Source organism: Mesoplodon bidens (genome assembly GCF_964165515.1).
Source record: "Mesoplodon bidens genome assembly, chromosome: 13".
Taxonomy (NCBI): Eukaryota; Metazoa; Chordata; class Mammalia; order Artiodactyla; family Ziphiidae; genus Mesoplodon; species Mesoplodon bidens.
In genome coordinates this window covers 39,484,731-39,505,549 of record NC_138169.1, presented here as the reverse complement: position 1 = coordinate 39,505,549, position 20,819 = coordinate 39,484,731, and the positions used below count along the sequence as shown (strand labels likewise).

At 39.1% G+C, this 20,819-nt stretch overlaps 1 long non-coding RNA gene across 2 annotated transcripts in view; it reads left to right on the top strand.

Moving 5' to 3' along the window:
• LOC308626867 overlaps positions 1-20,819 on the top strand; it is a 228,055-nt gene that overhangs the window by 110,079 nt on the left and 97,157 nt on the right. For both annotated transcript variants that reach the window (XR_014017315.1, XR_014017316.1), the window contains exon 2: positions 8,227-8,372. This is a non-coding gene — a long non-coding RNA (uncharacterized lncRNA). The remainder of the gene's footprint in view (positions 1-8,226; positions 8,373-20,819) is intronic.

The following is a 20,819-nucleotide window of genomic DNA, read 5'->3' as shown; positions in this document are numbered from 1 at the left end:
TATCCCACATGCCGCAGAGCGGCTGGGCCCGTGAGCCATGGCCGCTGAGCCTTCGCGCCTGGAGCCTGTGCTCCACAATGGGAGAGCCCACAACAGTGAGAGGCCCGCGTACCGCAAAAAAAAAAAAAAAAAAAAAAAAAAAGAATAGGAGAAGGAAGAGGAGAACTGGCTCTAAAACTGTCAAAAGAGTATAAAAACCCTCAAAATCACAGTATAGTTTTTCTTTTTTTTTTTAATTAGGAAACATATGACACTGTGTAAAGAGGCCTTATGTAAATTACTCGCTCTCCTTATCTCTAGTAAGAGTTCTATTTTGCCATAAGAGAAACTCAAGTATTCAGGGACAAACAGATTCAAGGTCACATAGCATTGGATGCATGATGCAAGATACTGGAATAGCATTCCAATGACGGTGACATTTCCAGTTATCTCTGTGCAATGTATAACTGGTTTCTTCAGGCCTCAGCAGCCTGGTACATAAAATGGAGACACATTACACAGGGTTGCCAGATAAACTACAGGACATCCAGTTATATTTGAGTTTCAGATAAACAACAAATAATTTTTAATATAAGGGTGTCCATGCAATATTTGGGATATACTGATGCTAAAAAATTAATTGTTTATTTGGAATTCAAACTTAATGGGATGTCTTGCATTTTTATTTTCTAAATTACCACATTAGATGTAAATAATTGTATTTCTTTGGTTCTGTTTTCATCAGTTATTGAAGAATCTCTAATCTCTCTTTAAAAAAATTGGAAGAATAATCCATAAAGAACAGTCTTTTCAACAAATGATACAAATAAAAAAACAAATACCCCAAATTTAAAGATGGGCAAAAGATTTGAATAGACATTTCACCAAAAGTATATATACAAATGACCATAATCCCATGAAAAGATGCTCAACATCATTAGCTATTTGGGAGATGCAAACCAAAACCACAATGAGATATTATTTCACACCACTAGGATGCCTAAAATAAATGACAGATGATAGCAAATATTCATAAGGATGTAGAAAACTTGGAGTTCTTATTCTTGGCTAGTGGTAATATAAAATGGTGCAGCCACCTTGGAAAATTTTCCCCTCAAAATGTTGCACGTGGGCTTCCCTGGTGGTGCAGTGGTTGGGAGTCTGCCTGCCGATGCAGGGGACACGGGTTCGTGCCCCAGTCCGGGAGGATCCCACATGCCACAGAGCGGCTGGGCCCGTGAGCCATGGCCGCTGAGCCTGCACGTCTGGAGCCTGTGCTCCGCAATGGGAGAGGCCACAACAGTGAGAGGCCTGCGTACCGCAAAAAAAAAAAAAAAAAAAAAAAAGTTGCATGTATAGTTACCATTTTGCAATTCCACTCATAGATATATACACAGAGAATTGAAAACATGTTTGCACAGAAACTTGTACATGAAACTTGTATAGCATTATTTGTAATAGCTCCGAAGTTGAAGCATCTGAAATGGTCATCAACTGATGAATAAACAAAAAGTGGTATATTCATACATATTGCCATGTTATGTGGCAATAAGAAAGAGTGAAGTATTGATATACACTGCAATGTGGATGAACCTTAAAAACATCATGTTAAGTGAAAGAAGCATGTGCTAGAAGATCACACATGTGCGATCCATTTATATGAGACAGAATGTATATTAGAGGTTTCCAGGGGATGGGGATAGGAGAAATGAGAAATGACTGCAAATGACATGAGATTCCTTTTGGGCTGATAGAAATGTTCTCAAGTGAGATAGCGATAAGAGTTGCACATCTCTGTGATTATACTAAAAACCAATGAATTGTATATTTTTAAAGGGTGAATTGTATGGTATGTGACATATATCATAATGTTATATATGTTATAAAATATATATGAATATGCTTTTTTTTTGTAAAGAGAAACACAAAATGAATAAACCAAAAACTAATGAAACTGTAAAGCACAGACAGTGAGAGGGAATGAGGTAAAAGGGATAGGAAAGAGAATGAGACTTCTCTAACTTGTAAATAATGATTTTACTTTGACCATGCTAATGTTTTATATATTCAAAAATAAAATTAAATAATAGAGGTAGGAAAATATGAAAATTGACTACAAAGAGAAACAAATGAACCTAATTATATCAATCTGATAATAAAAATATTCAGAAGAAAATAGGAACTGATCCAAACAACTGCTCTGACAATGGATATAGAACAAGACGAATTGCAAAAAACTGATGCCCAGGAGAACCAATATCTTCACTGTGGGAGAAGGGATATATTAGGTTGGACCATTTGAAATTGCTGATATTCAATAGTTCTTAACCCCCCAAAAGGAAATTTTATTTTATTTCTTTTTTATTTTTAAAGATTTTTATTGGGGTATAGTTGATTTACAATGTTGTGTTAGTTTCAGGTGTACAACAAAGTGAATCAGTTATACATATACATATATTCACTCTTTTTTTTTTAGATTCTTTTCCCTTATAGGCCATTACAGAGTACTGAGTAGAGTTCCCTGTGCTATACAGCAGGTTCTTATTAGTTATCTATTTTATATACAGTAGTGTGTATATATATGTCAGTCCCAATCTCCCAATTTATCCCTCCCCCACTTATCCCCTGATAACCATAAGTTTGTTTTTTATATCTGTGACTCTACTTCTGTTTTGTAAGTTCATTTGTACCCATTTTTTTTAGATTCCCCATATAAGCGATATCATGATATTTGCCTTTCTGTGTCTGACTTACTTCACTCAGTATGACAATCTCTAGGTCTATCCATGTTGCTGCAAATGGCATTATTCACCATCAAAAAATCTACAAACAATAAGTGCTGGGGAGGGTGTGGAGAAAAGGGAACCCTCCTACATAGTTGGTGGGAATGTAACTTGGTACAGCCACTATGGAGAACAGTATGGAGGCTCCTTAAAAAACTAGGAATAGCACTACCATATGACCCAACAATCCCATTCCTGGGCATATACCCGGAGAAAACCATAATTCAAAAAGATACATGCACCCCAATGTTCATTGCAGCACTATTTACAATAGCCAGGAGATTGAAACAACCGAAATGTCCATCAACAGAGGAATGGATAAAGAAGATGTGGTACACATACACAATGGAATACTACTCAGCCATAGAAAAGAATGAAATAATGTCATTTGCAGCAACATGGATGGACCTAGAGATTGATATACTGAGTGAAGTAAGTCAGATCAAAAGGAAATTTTATATTATTCAGTCTAATACAAATATGAATTGAGGGAAAGGGAGGAAGAACCCTGTGTTATTGAATTGGAATTAGTATGACATAATGATTTTTTAAAATCATGCTTTCTAACTCTGTCCACTGGATGGGTTTAGAATCAATGGCCCTCCAGTACCAATAAGCACACATAAGCTTTGGTTTCTAAATACCATTTTCTTCTACCAAAAAAAAAAAAAACTTAGAGAAATCACCATTCTAGATCTGGTAGAGGAAAATTTCCATGCTCACATGCAGCATCTTGCAGTGCCAGAAAGTAAGGAAGTCCTCATAGACTCATTGGGATATGCCAAAAGGACATAGGAGTCAACTTGAGGGGCCTCCCACTGACCAAATGTGGGACAATTTGAACACAAAAAAAGAATGATGACAGTAATGGATCGTTACACATTGAATTAAAATAATACAATAAAAGGATGATTTGGTGGGGACAGGAGAGATAAACTCTTTTTTATAGAAGAATACCAGTTAATAAAAGTAGAAAGAATGACAGAAAAGCATCACGTTGCAACCACCATTGTAATAATTAACTTAAACCAGGATCATCAGTGGATGCCAGAACCAGAGGGTGAAAATTTGTTGGGTGTGCTGAAAAGAGTTAACACATTAGGCCTAAGATTATTATCCTTAGAAAGGCCTGCTTGGCCCTTGGCTGGCATCTGGGAACTTGGACTTCAGGAGGGTTCCCATCATTCCCAGAATGGATAAGAGAGGCTCACTGTGCCTACACTGTTTTTACAACAATGTGTTGAATACCTGCTTTCCTTTTGGGACTCTTGAATTTTGGTACATGCTATGCAGAGGGTGCCTACATGACCAGCCTTCAATAAAAACCTTGTGCACTGAGTCTTTAAGGAGTGTCACTTGGTAACAACATTTTACATGTGTTGTCACAACTTGTTGCTGTGAGAAGGCCCTTGGTAGCTTGTATCACTTTCCTTAGGACTTTGCCCCATGCACCTTCCCCCTTTGCTGATTTGGCTTGGTATATTTTTGCAGAATCTGGTGAGTCCTCCTAGCAAAATATCAAAACTGGAGGTAGTTTTGTGGACCCCTGACACATTGGGGAATAAGATATTCACAGAATCTCAAAACATCACCAAACGGATTATTTCCTAATTACAAAGGGAACATGGTATCTTAACAATGGAGAAATCTGGCAAACATAATCTTAACCAAATAATCAAAATCACCAACAATGGGACAGACTTACATCATGTTCCTCATAATATGACGCAGTACTCTTGCCAAACATATTTAACCTGCATCTAATAGTGAGGAAATAAACAGACATCCAAATTGAGGGACATTCTACAAAACACCTGTTCTGTTTTCTTCAAAAAATGTTAAAGTCGTGAAAGACAAAGAAAGGCTGAAGAACTTATTCCAGATTAAATAAGACTAAAGAGATAAGAAAACTAAGTGTTCAGCTATAAAGGACATTACTGGGATAACTTGAATGTGGGGAAATTTGAATGTGCAATGTTTATTAAATAAAAATATTGTAACAATGTTTAATTTTTTTTTTTTTTTTTTTTTTTTTTTTGCGGTACGCGGGCCTCTCACTGTTGTGGCCTCTCCCGTTGCGGAGCACAGGCTCCGGACGCGCAGTCTCAGCGGCCATGGCTCATGGGCCCAGCTGCTCCGCGGCATGTGGGATCTTCCCGCACCGGGGCACGAACCCGTGTTCCCTGCATCGGCAGGCGGACTCTCAACCACTGCGCCACCAGGGAACCCCACTGTTTAATTTTTTGTGTGTGATAATTATATTATGGTTATATACAGGAAGGATTTTCTTTTGAAGAGGTACAGTATCTAGGAGTGATGTATCATGATGTCAGTAACTTCCATATATATATATATATATATATATATATATATATATATATATATATATATATATATACAGAGAGAGAGGGAGGGAAGGTGGGGTGGGGGGAGAAGAGAGAGAAAGCAACTATGGCAGAATGACAACAATTGGTGAATTTAAGTAAAGAGTAGATGTGCATTAATTGTATTATTTTTGCAACTTTTCTATAGGTTTGAACATGTTTTTTCTCAATAAAAAGTTGTGAAGTTGTGGGGTTTGGGGAGAGGGGACAAATAAAGTTCCCTGAAGAGAAGCCTTCTTTATTCCTTATAGTCTGAATAGTGGTCCAGACATATGTCAGAACAGTTTCCCTGAGTTTTTTGTAAGATCAAAAAGTGATAAACTTTTGAAAAATTTTTAGTACTATTACTTTTCTGTATCACCCCCCCACCTTTCTGGAATTCAAATTCTATATACATCAGGCAGTTCGATGTTATTTCACAGCTAACAGATGCTCTGTTTATTTTTTTTCCCCAACTTTTAAATTTCATTTTGGATAGGTTCTACTGCTTTGTCTTCAACTTCACTGATCATATCTTCTGCAGTGTCTAATTTCTTAATTTGATTGAGTATATCTTTGCATCTTAGATATTTATTTTTCCATGTCTATGATATTGATCTGGGTCTTATATCTTCCATTTACATCCTATCATTCTCATACTTTCCCCTAATTTCTGAAACCATGGAATATATTTATAATAGCTCTTTTAACACTCTTGTGTATTAAGTCTATCATCTATGTCACTTTGGGTATGTTTCTGTTGATATATCTCCTAGTTATATGTCTTTTACTTGATTTGCACCTAGTAATCTTTTATTGGATGCCAGATGTTGTTAATTTTATAACAATGAGTGAAGCTGCACGAGGTTGGAAAAGGTGTAGTCCTTTAAAAATTATTATGCTTCGTTCTGGAATGCAGTTAAGTCACTTGGGAATGGCTTGATCCTTTTGAGGCTTGCTATAGAATTTGCCACTATTTTGTGGATTTGGAAAAACTTTCTGTCTGAAGATCATTTGGCCCACTCCTGAGGCAATATGCTTCCAAGGACTCTACCAAATGCCCAGGTATAGGAGATCTTTCCTCTCCTTTCTCTCATCTAGAAAATGAACTATTCCAGACCATGTATGAGCTTTAGCAATTTTTCCATCTGCTTCTTTCCAGTGTTTCTTTCTTTAATATTAGCAGTTTTCTTACACAAATGCATAGATCAGAACTCAAAGACTCAAGGGAAACTTGGCAGTTCTCAGAAACTCTTTCCCTCTGTGCAGTTTCCTCCTCTCTGTTACTTTACTAGGAAAGCTAAACTAAACTCTGAACTCTGCTTCCTCAACTCAGGGAGCTATTCAGGTGATATGTAGGTTCTGTCTCCCTGTGCTGTGACCTGGGAATTCTCTCCAGGCAGTGAGCTGGGGCATTCATAGGGATTGCCTCATATATTTATCTTGTCTAGGGATTATCCTCTATGGTACCTGTTGTGCGTCACCTAAAAAGATCATTTCATATATTTTGTCTAGCTTTGTATTAGTTTAACGGGAGAGGGAAAATTTGGTTCCTGTTACTCCACAATGGCTGGAAATGGAAGTCTTTAGTGATATTATTTCTATTATAAAATGAGAAAATATTTATTTAAGAAAATGTGGAAATTACTTATGCATAAGTAAATTAGGACAAAATGCCCACTGATCATTCACTAAACACATGAAATTTTGGTATATTTCATTCAGGTATTGTGTTTCCTATGACTAGCTGGCTTTATTAAAAAAAAAGCAACAGATAAATATGGCATTTAAAATACAACTTTAATACTTATTTTTTAGTTTAACATTGTTTCATAATCATTTACCTATGTTCTTTCTTAGAATCATTTATAAAGCCTGCACAATATCCCAACATGTAGACATGTATACTATAGATTATTTAACCTTCTCTCTACAGATGGACGTTTAGCTGGTTTCCAATTTTTGTTATTACAAATAATGAATATTTTTATACAGATATTTTTGTTTAAATTTGAATGATTTACTTAGGCAACATTGGAATTACTGGATATAAGTATTTTAAGGGACACAATTCATTTTTTCAAGTTGGTTTCCAAAGAACTGTATCATTTAAAATATTCACCACTCAGTACAGTTATGAAGTACTTACTCTGTACCACTCATGGTGCAAGATTCTGGTGATTTAAGATGAACAAGACCCCAACTTTGAGTTCTAGATGCTTACAGCCTAGCTGTGGAGACCAATATGTTAATAGATAAGTGCTGCAAAGCATTATGGGGGTTCTGTATGCACATGAACAGGTTGCAATGAGTTGCTTTGGGCAGAGAAATGTGTCTACTTTATTACCTTACAGAGGCTGATGTAAAGTAAGCATGTAATAAATAGTTGTTAGAAAGGAAGAAAGAAAGAAAGAAAGATAGAAAGAAAGGAGAAAGGGAGAAAGTTAAAGAAGTGAATGTTATTTCCATTTAGTGACTTGTTCAGAAAAAGTCTTAGAGAAACCTGTGATTTGTAATTAGTGTATCACCAATTCGTTCACACATTCACTTAATAAATATTTTTTGGCAGTGTGCCAGGGACTGTGCTAAGTGCTAAGGACATCGTTGCTACTGTTCCTGTGGAATTTGCTGCCTGGCATGGAAGACAGATAGTAAACAAGCAATTAAAATAACGGAAGACGTAAGGTAGTCTAAGAATATATAATAGGAATGAGTCACTTAATCTAGGGGTCAGTGGAGACTTGTGACAGTTAGGGCATGACATCAAGTGTAAGTAAAAGTTAGAAAAAAGGAGAAAGAGAAAAATAGTTCCAGGTAGAGGCAGTCATATCATTCATCTACATGCAAATAAATGCTTTTCTAATGTTTGATGTGGTTTAAAGACAGTTTATTTGTTTAGATATTTTCACACTCCTCCTCCCATCAATGTGGTTTATATGGTTCTTGATTTTCTAAACCTTTTCTTTTATGAATAGTATGAAGGTAACTTCACCTGAGATCCTGTCCATATTCAAATTTAATGGGATCTTACTCCCAAGGGTTTTAATTGTGTTGCTTTAATACCATCCTGTGTGGTAAGCAATGTTGTGTCCTTTCTATAGGAGAGGAAACTGAGCCATAAGCCACAATGTGCAGGTGGACATCAAAGAGCCAGTCAGCCCAGGTCATGTGTCCTTCAGCCTGCCTGACTCCATCGTGGGACAATCCCAATAAATCCACATTGCTGATTGAGATGACCACCAAAAAGGTATACATAGAATTTATATATATGTATGTAAACTCTATCTTTCTAGTTATTTAGAGATCACCTATGAACCAATGCTGTGGAACAGGGCCTAGAGTTTTTTTTTAATTGCACATTATTGTTTAAAATAATGTCTTCATTCATCTGGAACTGAGATGAAATGAGGTGTTTTAGAGAAGTGTATTTCCATTTTACTGAAATTGACCTCTTCTAGGCACAACACTTTTCACAAATGCAATGTTCATGAACATAAATAATTTTAAAATAAATTGCACACTCTCAGAATTCTTAAACAGTGTTTCTAACCTCCATTTAACCTGATAACTCAGTCCACGAGCATTGACTGTTTTCTCTCATTTGTTTGTCACTATTAATTTGTCTATGTATCTGGCTCTATGCTAGGAATTGGGAATAAATTAATCAAAATCTCTAACAGATAGAAATTGTAAGCTTAGAAGGAAAAAAACTTACTGAACAACTAAGCTTAATACGTCCAATAAATATGCTGTGTTGAGGGAATTTGAAGCAGTGGCTGTTCCATGTGAGTTCAGGAAGACGTCACAGATAAGATGATGAAAAGTGGACCTTGATGGTAGGGGAGGAAGGTGGTGTTGGTGACGGTGTGGTGGTGGATGGCTGGAGGATATTTCTCGGGTTGAGAGGAGGAGGAAGAGCTTTGCAGCCCATGAAGTGGCATGAAGAAAACATAAGGTGCATTTAGAGAACTGGAAATGGACCAGGGCATGGGCAGTGCAGTGGGACGTGGCAGACATGGCTGTGGACGGGCAAACTGGGGTCAGCTCACCAAGGGCTTTGGGTGCCGTACCCAGGAGGGGCAGCTGAGGTTTTTAACAGGGAGTGGTGTGATCTGCATTGGTTTTGATAAAGATTACTCAGGGAAAACCTGAAAAATGATGAATGGGATGGTGGGCAGACTAGAAACAGAGAAGTCAGGCATCTGGTAAAACAATGCTGGGCGGGGGGCTTCCCTGGTGGCGCAGTGTTGAGAGTCCGCCTGCTGATGCAGGGGACACGGGTTCGTGCCCCGGTCCGGGGGGATCCCACGTGCCGCGGAGCGGCTGGGCCCGTGAGCCATGGACGCTGAGCCTGCACGTCCGGAGCCTGTGCTCCGCAATGGGAGAGGCCACAACAGTGAGAGGCCCGCGTTAAAAAAAAAAAACAACAACAAAAAAACAATAAAACGCAGGGGGATAGGTGGTCCAGGGAGGAGAAGGGGAGGAGCTCAGTTACAGGTAACAATTCTAACAAGGTAGTAAATTATGGTTGAGAGGCAGATCTGAGCTGGGATGGAGGCCTTGCCCCTTACTGGCTGAAGGACTCCACTTCTCTGTGTTTTCATTTCCTTGTCTGTGAAATGGTGTTCTGAATACCTCACAGGATGGCTGTGTAAGTAAATGAGATAATAAATTAAGTACCTAACACTGAGCAGGCAGTTTGCAATTTAAGGATCTTTTCCTTGTCCTAAGGGACCCAAGGCATGAGAGCATCCATTTTAACACATTGGGTGTAGAGGGACTTTATGCTTGGCTTTGGGACTTTTTGCTGCTCAGAGCATTTTCCCCTGGACCACTGGGTTCTCACACATCTTTCAACTTACCAGAGGACCCCGTAGACATGGGAGACCTTGCTTCTGCACAGATGGTGGGACCATGCTGGGAGCACTGCTGAACACAGCAGAGGACACTGGCTCACCCTGCAGCATTATCCTAAGAAGAATGTCCTGCGAGCAGAAGGTATTGGGAACTAGATTGTTAGCCAAAGAGCTGTGGAATCCACTCTTGGAGTTGCCTGGGATAAGAGACGTTCTCCCAGGCTGGCTTACATACTGTAGCCATTTGTCATAAGAGAGAGGGATGGCCCACCCAATTCCCCTGCCCCTGCCCCCTGTGAGTCCACGCCGTCTTCCGCCTTTGTGGGGAGATTGTAGCATGCATCTCCACAACGCATTACATCATCTCCCAAAGGCAAGGGCCACTCGTCAGTTTTTGCTGGCTAAGACCTCAGGGCAGGACTTGGTGTTCTTGATATAGAACATCTGTCTGGGGAGGCACAGTTGGGAAAGAATGAGGGATTTTCTGGGAGCCCGACTGGCTCACTGAGCAAAGGCCAGGAGGCATTTGGTGAAGTAGTGAGAAGGCTGTGATATGTAAACATGATGTGGGTGTGTTTCTCAGGAGTGACTGGGAGTCTACAGAAAGGGATCACAGGCCTCCCTTCTCCTCAGGCACAGAGAGCAAGAAGGAGCTTTGTAACACATGTATGTTTATTTATTTGTTTGATTCAGTGGATAAACAGATATATATCTTACCCTGGGGTTATGAATCAGTATCCATGGATATCATCTTTTTCCCTTCACAGTTGCTATTTGTACAAAATTACTCTTTTTATAGATAGTTCCCTCCCATCAAATGCCCCAATGTCCTGAATTCAGTTTATCTATGGAATATTTTCCCAAATATGCTGATAGCAACACAAAAAGTAAATAAGCCCCCTTTTGGCTATCTGTATTTCTGTGGAGTTGGAGAAGTTGTATAACAGAGTCCTATTCTCTAAAAGCAAAAAAAAAAAAAAAAAAAAGGACACATAGTATGAAACAGTATATTCCAACTAACCTGGCTAATGAGTTTGACTTAAGCTTGTAGGAAGCAAGTCAGAGGATAAGAGCTAGAACTCAGAGGAAAAGGTTAATAAAGAACTTACTTGGGACTTCTCTGGTGGTCCAGCAGTAAAGAATCCACCTTGCAATGCAGGAGACACGGGTTCGATCCCTGGTCAGGGAAATAAGATCCCACATGCCACGGGACAAGTAAGCCCGTGTGCCACAACTACTGAGCTTGTACGTCTCAACTAGATCCTGCATGCCACAAACTACAGAGCCCAAGCGCTCTGTAACCTGCACACCACAACTACAGACCCACGCTCCCTGGAGCTGCGTGCCACAACTAGAGAAGAGAAAACCTGCTGCCAACTAGAGAGAAGCCTGAGCGCCACAACAAAGAGCCCATGTGCTGCAACGAAAGATCCCGCATGCCTCAACAAAGATCCCACATTCCGCAACTAAGACCTGATGCGGCGAAAAATAATAATAATAAAGTAAATAAATAAGTAATAAATAAATCTTTAAAAAAGAAAACTAACACATTAGTATTAAAAAAGCTTAAATGGCCATTTATCAAAAATTCTGTCCTGACTTCACTAGAGTTGGAAAATCCCTGACTGTTGGTGCTCACTGGCTGGGAAAAGAGAATAGAGGGTACAAGGAAGGCAGTTGGAAAAGGTTCTTCTTCCCTCCCAGGACCTCCTGAGATAAGAGATAGAACTGATTTGAAGGTACAGTGGATTTTTTTCCCTTAAGCTCCCAACTACAAGGTAGACATGGCTACTTGGAATATTGAAAAGTATATATGCTGCCTCTATATGCACAGAAGTGCATGTGAAGGGTGTGGTCACTCTAGGTGTCTCAGGACAGCTGACCACACCTAATCATCTTTCAAGAAGTGATTCAGATGAAAGCCCTTCTTCTGACTCCTCTCCTTGGCACCCACACCAGGTAGAATCTGTCCCTTTGTGTCCCCACTTTACTCCATATATTCACACAACTTTTATCCCACCTATAATTCTGACTCCCATGTAATTCTGGTCGGGGATTGTCTGAGTTCTTTGTGTAACCATGCATCTAACACAGACCCTACTACATAATCAAGGATGCAAGTTGAATAAATTAATTTATGTATATGCAATATACTCTCTCCATTTATACATTCATATACAAATAGAAAAGTATATCATATGTTAGAGATGTAAGGAAACATAAGCTGTACATGAGATATGTTTGTGCTTATGTTTTGAAAATAGAGTCAAAGACATACTTTAAATCATTGTTTCTCAAGAAAATATTATGATTCAACTAATATGGAATAGGTGTTTTATTTTGACACTCTCCAGATGATTCACATGTGCTGCCAGGATTACAAATCACTGATTTAAGAGGAGAAAGGTTTATTTTGGGAAAGTCAAATTTATCCATTTTTTTCTTTTATGATTAGGGATTTCTATATCTCAAAATATCTGCCTGCACCGAAGTTGTAAAGATTTCCTCCTGTCATTTTTTTTCCTAGAAGTTTTATAGTTTGGCATTTACATTTAGGTCTATGATCCATTTCAAATTAATTTTTCTATATGATGTGAGGTTGGGGCCCATGCTCATTTACATACAATGATTTACATTCAATCAGTTCCATCCACTTGAAGTGTACAATGGGTTTTGACAAACTTATATATCCACATAACCACCACCACCACAATCAAGATGCAGAACATTTCCATCAATATTCTCTCTTTCCATTGAATTACACAGGCACCTTTTTCAGAAGTCAATTGACCATATATGTGGATCCACTTTTGGACATACTATTATGTTCCATTAATCTATGTGTCCATTTTAGCACTAATGGTACATTGTCTTGATTATATGAGTTTTACAGTAAGACTTGAAATTGATTTTCAGATATTGTTGGGTTTTTTCCAAAATTGTTTTGGCTATTCTGTTTCTTTGAATTTCTGTATACATTTTATTTGATTTTTAAATTTATTTATTTGTTTATTTATTTTTGGCTGCGTTGGGTCTTCGTTGCTGCGTGCGGGCTTTCTCTAGTTGCCTCAACAGGGGTTACTCTTCATTGTGGTGTGCGGGCTTCTCACTGCGGTGGCTTCTCTTGTTGCGGAGCATGGGATCTAGGTTTGCGGGCTTCAGTAGTAGTGGCTTGCAGGCTCTAGAGCGCAGGCTCAGTAGTTGTGGCACACGGGCTTAGTTGCTCTGCGGCATGTGGGATCTTCCCGGACCAGGGCTCGAAGCCGTGTCCCCTACATTAGCAGGCAGATTCTTAACCACTGCGCCACCAAGGAAGTCCCTGTATACATTTTAGAATCAGCTTGTATTATGGTTGGGGTTGCATTGAATTTATGAATCAAGTTCAGATGAATTGATATCTTAACAATATTAAGTCTTCTTATCCATGAACATGATATATTCCTTTATTTATTTAGGTCTTCTTTAATTTCTCTAAGTAACATTTGGTAGTTTTCAGTGTAAAAGTCTTCCCTGCCTTTCATTAAGTTTATTCTTAAGCATTTTATGGGTTTTTGGGGTACTATTATAAATGAAATTGACTTTTTTTTTTTTTTTTTTTTTTTTTTTTTTTTTTGCGGTACGCGGGCCTCTCACTGTTGTGGCCTCTCCCGTTGCGGAGCACAGGCTCTGGACACACAGGCTCAGCAGCCATGGCTCACGGGCGCAGCCGCTCCGCGGCATGTGGGATCTTCCCAGACTGGGGCATGAACCCGTGTCCCCTGCATCAGCAGGCGGACTCTCAACCACTGCGCCACCAGGGAAGCCCTTGTTTTAAATAAACTTTTTAGTTTGAGATAATTGCAAATTCACATGCAACAGTAAGAAATAATACAGAGAGATCCCATGTACCCTTTACCTAAGTTTCTCTTAATGGTAACATCCTGGAAAACTATAGTACAACATTACAATCAGAATATTGACATAGATTCAGTCAAGATACAGAAAATGTCACCAAAGGATCCTTCAGGTTGCCTTTTATAGCTGTACTGATTTCTCTTCTGTCTTTATCCACTCCTTAACCCCTGGCAGTAATTAATCTGTTCCCCATTTCTATAACTTTGTTATTTTAGGAATGTTATATAAATGGAATAATAAAGTATGTAACGTTTGGGGATTGGCTTTTTTTCACTCAGCATAATGCTTTAGAGATTCATTCAGGTTGTTGTATCAATAGTTTGTTCCTTTCATTACTGAGAAACGTTCCACGATATGGATTTAATTGTTTGTTTAACAATTCACTCATTGAGGAGCATCTGGGTTATTTCCCATTTGGGGCTATTACAAATAAAGTTGCTATAAACATTCATGTACAGGTTTTTGTGTGGACATAAGCCTTTATTTCTCTGGGATAAATGCTCAGGAGTGCAATTGCTGGGTTGTATGTTTCGGTTTTGTTTTGTTTTTTTAAACTGTCAATCTATTTTCCAGAGTGACCATTTTACATTTCCACCAGAAATGAATGAGTGATCCCCATTCTCTGCATTCTCACCAGCATTTGGTGTTTCACTTTTTAAACATTTTTATCCATTCTGATATGTGTATTAGTGATATCATCATAGTTTAATTTGCAGTTCTCTCTTGGCAAATGATGCCATCTGTATATTCTTTTCTGTGAAATGTCTCTTCATAGTTTTTGCCCATTTTCTACTTGGATTTGTTTGATTTTTTTAACTGCTGAATTTTGAGAATTTAAAAATATTTTCTAAATACTAGTCTTTTGTCAGATATGTGGTTTGCAATTTTTTTCTTCCAGTCTGTCGCTTGTCTTTTCATCCTCTGAAGAGAGTCTTTCACAGAGCAAAATTTTTATATTTTGATACGATCTAATTTAATTTTTCTTTTATGGATCATATTTTTGGCGTTGAGTCTAAGAACTCTGCCTAGCCCTAGATCCCCAAGAGCTTCTCCTATTTTTTTCCTGAGTTGGTAGATTTATTTTTTGCTTTTAAGCCTGTGATTGAGATTGTGTTAATTTTCTGTCTAAGGTGAAGACTTAGGTCAAAGTTAATTTTTTTGCCTATGTCCAATTGTTCCAGCACCATTTATTGAAAAGCTATCTTTCCTCCATTGAATTGCTTTTGCACCTTTGTCAAAAATCAGTTGGGTACATTTGTGGGGATTAATTTGGGGGTTCTCTGTTCTGTCCCATTGATCTATGTGTCTATTCCTCCACCAATACCATAGTCTTTATTAGTATAACTATATAATAAGTCTTGAAATAGAGTGGACTGAATTCTCCCACTTTATTCTTCTTTTCAAAACTATTTTAGCTCTTCTAATTCCTTTGCCCTCAATATAAATTTTATGATTTTAGGTCTTACATTGAAGTCTCTAATCCATTTTGAGTTAACTTTTTTTTTTTTTTTTTTTTGTGGTACGCGGGCCTCTCACTGCCGTGGCCTCTCCCATTGCAGAGCACAGGCTCCGGACGCGCAGGCTCAACGGCCATGGCTCACGGGCCCAGCCGCTCCGCGGCATGTGGGATCTTCCCGGACCGGGGCACGAACCCGTGTCCCCTGCATCGGCAGGCGGACTCCCAGCCACTGCGCCACCAGGGAAACCCTTGAGTTAACTTTTGTATATAGTGTAAGATAGTGATCTAACTTCATTCTTTTGCATGTGGCTGTCCAGTTTTCCTGACACTATTTATTGAAGAGATTATTCTTTTCCCCATTATATGATCTTTGCTCCTTTGTCATAATTTAGTTGGTCATATGTATGTGGGTTTATTTCTGAGCTGTCAATTCTGTTCCATTGATCTGTGTGTTTGTTTCTGTGCCAGTACCATACTGTTTTGATTACTATAGCTTTATAGTATAGTTTGAAATCAGGGAGCCTGATACCTTCAGCTTTATTCCTCTTTCTCCAGGGTATTTTGGCTATTTGGGATCTTTGGTGGTTCCTTACAAATTTTAAAATTATTTGTTCTAGTTCTGTGACATATGCCATTGGAATTATGATAGAAATTGCATTGAATCTGAAGATTGCTTTGTGGAATATGAAAATTATAACAATATTAATTCTTCCAATCCATGAACATGGAATATCTTTCTATTTATTTCTGTCTTCTTTGATTTCTTTCCTCAGTGTCTTATGGTTTTCTCTGTAAGGTCTTTCCTCTCGTTGGTTAAATTTATTCCTAGGTATTTTATTCTTTTTGATACAATTGTGAATGGGATTTTTTTCTTAATTTCTCTGATAGTTTGTTATTAGTGTATAGAAATGCCACAGATTTCTGTATATTTATTTTGTATCCTGTGACTTTACTGAATTTATTTATTAGTTCTATTTTTGTGTGTGTGTGTGTGATATGCGGGCCTCTCACTGTTGTGGCCTCTCCCATTGTGGAGCACAGGCTCTGGACGTGCAGGCTCAATGGCCATGGCTCACAGGCCCAGCCGCTCCACGGCATGTGGGATCTTCCCGGACCAGGGCACGAACCCGTGTCCCCTGCATCGGCAGGCGGACTATCAACCACTGCGCCACCAGGGGAGCCCAATTTATTAGTTCTATTCTTATAAGTTTTGAAGTGGGGGATTAGATGATTGATTTGAGACCTATCCTCTTTTATAATCATGTATTTAGTGCTATAAATTTCACTCTCGGCACTGCTTTAGGAGTGTCCCACAAATTTTGTCATGTTGTATTTTTGTTTTCATTCAGTTGAAAGTATTTTTTAATTTATCTTGAAACTTCCTCTTTGATCCATGGATTATTTAGGGTTATTTATATTAGTGTTTTTTAATTCCCAAGTGTTTGGAGATTTTCCTGTTATCTTTCTGTTATTAATTAATAGCTTGATTCCATTGTGGTCAGAGAACACAGTCTTTATAATTTCAACTCTTCTAAATTTTTTGAGTTTTGTTTTGTGCCCAAGGAATGATCTGTCTGTTACTTAGGGACTTGAAAAGAATGTGTATTTTGCTGCTGGGTGGTATTCTATAAATGTCAATTAGATCCTGTTGTTTGATGGTGTTGTTGACTTCTTTTATATTCTTGCTAATTTTCTGTCTAGTTGTTCTATCAATTGTTGAGAGAGCAAAAAGTGTTAAAGTCTCCAACTATAACTGTGGACTTGTCTATTTCTCCTTTCTGTTTTATTGGTTTTTGCTTCACATATTTTGCAGCTCTGTTGTTTGGTGCACACACACTTAGGATTGCTATGTCTTCTTGATGAACTGTTTCTTTCATCCTTGCATAATGCCCCTCTCTATCTCTGGTAATGTTCTTTGTTCTACTTTATCTGATAGTAACATAGCCACTTCTGCTTTCCTTTGATTAGCATTTGCATGGTATATCTTATTTCACTTTCAACCCCACTGTATCATTATATTTAAAATGAGTTTCTTGTAGACAGCATAGAGTTGGGTTACATTTTAAAATTTGCTACACAGTAATCAATACCTAATACAATTGACATAATATCAGTGCTTCCACCTTCCAAACCTAAAATAAAGCCACATGACTCTGCAGAACAAGTAGGCGACCTTGGAGCATATGCTCAGTACGTGAACTTCACTACAGAACATCTACCAAATCCCTCTGGATTCCTCTCTTAATAAAAGAGATACTTTCCCAAGGTCCTCTAAGACACATAATGAAAATATCTTAGGTATAACCTAGTTATCATAATGTAGACGACTGGTCCAAGGGATCACAAACTCAGAACTTCAAGGAAGTTCTCAATGTTAGACTTTAGAGAGTTGTGGGGAGGAGTGGAAAGCTGGATGCAGTCTCTGTCTATCTCAGTATTCTTCTTGCTCCGTATCTAAGTGTGGAGCCTTACTGCCTTTCAGGGAATCCTCATGTGAATGCTCCTTGGCTGATAAAAGTGTTCTATGTGGATCCCCTCCGCCTCTCTAAGTGCTGTCTTTTCTCTTCCCCTCCGCAGTCCCTGCCTCTCTTCTTATTCCTGGGGTAAGTTTGCCTTTTATTCTCATGCCATGTGTCTTCCCACAACTTCTTCTTACCATGAAAATCTTCAAGCTTTCAGCATGGAATATGAGCCAAAATTCTCCATTTTGTAGAATAAAGACTTACCGTACCTGAGAGGTTGGAAGAAAGGACACAGGTTATTTTCACTTCAGGTAGAAAGATATTGTAATTTTTCTGATTTTCCTTTTAAATTTCCACTAAAAAAATCAGATATCCTGCATGAATCACTTTTGGAACTTATTATATTTTTAAAAGTGTGTCTTTCTCCTTCCTGAATTTTCGTTCCACCATCCAGAAATTTTCTGCAGATTTAGCCTTGGGAAAGGCCATGCCCAACCTAACCTTGACTTTTCCCAATTCCTGTTTTGTTTCCTTTGTTGCAGAAGGTAGAGGCAACAGCAATTCCATTTCACTTAGCTTCACTCTCTGTATTTGGTACCTTCTCTTACCCTGTGCTCTTTGATAGGCTTTGTTAAACCATGCTAGATGTGCATTGGCATTTCAGTCTACACAGTGGTTAAGTAACAATTAAAACTCCCATCTCCTGAAAAGGAGTTTTAATTGTCAAGAGGAGTATGAGACTGAGGACATGACATGAACTCCACCAACGTGGAGCTGCTGCAGAGAGATGCTGAGTTTAAGAGACCCAGTGTGAGCCCTGAAAGAGACCTCAGAAAGCCACAGTTCTTGAATTTGTAGCCAAGAGCTTGAAGCGTTGTCTGCTCTGAAAGTGCCCCATTTTGCTCATTATACCCACTGGGTGTAAGCTCTAAATGACTGGACAAATTTTTACAATTCCAAGCCTATTGAAGCTGCTGCCTGAGAAGGAATTGTCCAGAGGCCCCAGAAGCAGGAGAGGCAGGGAAGCAACAGAGCAAGGCTGGGAGAGCTTCAAATTGACCTCCTAGCTCTGCTGCCCTCACAGCCCCTCAGCTTCGTGCTCTCAGCTTGCTGTCAGTCTCCTTCCCTGAATCTTGAACCACATGGCCTTAGACATTTGTCTCTCTAGAACTCTAGTGTCCCACACCTTGACCTGACTCCTCTTGACTTCCCCAGAAATGCGACATCCTCCTGGCTTGAACTCAACAAACTATACTGGACCCATCTCAGGTGCTGGCCCATCACCCACTTCCCACCTGGAGAAGGGGTTCTGGACTCATATATGACATCCCTCCCAGGGATATTGTGAGGCTAAAATGAGCTGAAAGGATGTTCTTAATGGTGGAGGGAGTGGTGGTAGATGTAGTGGTTGTTAGTACTGAATAAAGAGTAACTGACCACCAACCTTCAGAGGGAAAAGCCTTGGGCTCTCTAAATTCATTAGCTCAGAACCAGATACAAATTCTTTCTCCAGGCTTGTAATGCAGGAGACTAAATGTCCCAGGAAACCTAGCTCTAGCCACAGATCTGTGTCTATAGCTCTCTAGCAGTCATTAAAAATGTTTCTGCTTATTCGGCAAGGCACATTTACTGGGGATTAGGAGAACTCATAAAACATTGCACTCTATTCAGAATCTTATTCAGATAAACCCTCTGAAGCTTTGAAGTATCCACTTGCCAAGGATTTTTCATTACCCCTTATCCCCTTGGCAGAGGGCGTGTGTGTGTGTGTGTGTGTGTGTGTGTGTGTACACATGCAATATTTTTTTTTGAGGTCTTAGTAGATCTAAAGACCAACCCATACCACAGAGGTGGATGGGGAATATTTTTAGTTTTGGATCATCAATACAGGATATCCAAATATCCCATTTGTTGTCCCATCCCTTTCCAAGAGCATGGCGTGCTGGGAAGGACACTGGGTTGGAACTTAGAGGCTTGGCCTGTAATAGCATCTCCACCACTAACTGGTTACATGACCTTGGGCAAGTCACTCCAAGCCCTAAATTCCTCATGTATAAAGTTAAGGAATAGACAGATGAGCTCTAGGCTTCCCTTCGAAAAGTTAAAGCTCCACCTGTAACTGACTTGGTTTTTAGCTGAAGACTCAGTCACGTGCAGTGTTTCCCTAACTCCCAGCAGCACCTGGGGGCTGCCTTTGGGGGATGATAGGGCATGAAAAGAAAATGACATATGATTCTTTTTCAACATGAGCCTTGGGATGTTATGCAGTCTTGTTTTTTGTGCTGTGGAGAGTGTGTGAGTAAGTGTGTATGTATCTGGGTTCCCAAGTGTACATGAACATGAACTCAGAAGACATTTTTTAGAACTGAGAGTATGTTTAGAGGTCATCAAATCCTGTGCTTTTCAAACTCTTTGTAAGCAGCAGAGTCCTTTCCTCAGTGAAACTTTATGCAGACTCTGAACATGTACAAAGGATAAAAATAGAGCTCCGGCTATGGAAGCCCAGGACCCCCTCTCTCTCTAGGTTCTTCTCCACCCACCCACCTCCCACCTGGACCTCAGATACTCTCTGTAGAACCCAGAGCTTTGGATGCCCAGCTGAATAGTTCACAGGGGGGCAAATTGAGGCTCAGGGAAGCAGGGACTCGCTCAGGCTCATACTCCACCTGGTGGAAAAGCTGGGGCTTTTGAATGTCTATCCAGTGATCTTTGAACACATCATGTTATAATCACCATTATCATAAATGATTAAGTACATAATTGCAAGTGTGCCAACACCCCGACAAAGAAGAACTCTCTGAGGATGGTGGGAGTATTAAAACTCAGTGACAGTCAAAACAGCATCTGTGTTAAGATTCAGGAAGCTCTGGGCTTATTCTCCTCTGGCTCAATACACGGATGACTCTTCCTGTGAAGACAAATATGACCTTATTTCTAAAGTGCTTTTTAAACTGAGCTATCAAAAAGTCTTGTTTAAAAATTCATTTCATGTATAATTAAAGAAAAGAAATGGTTCAAGAAGA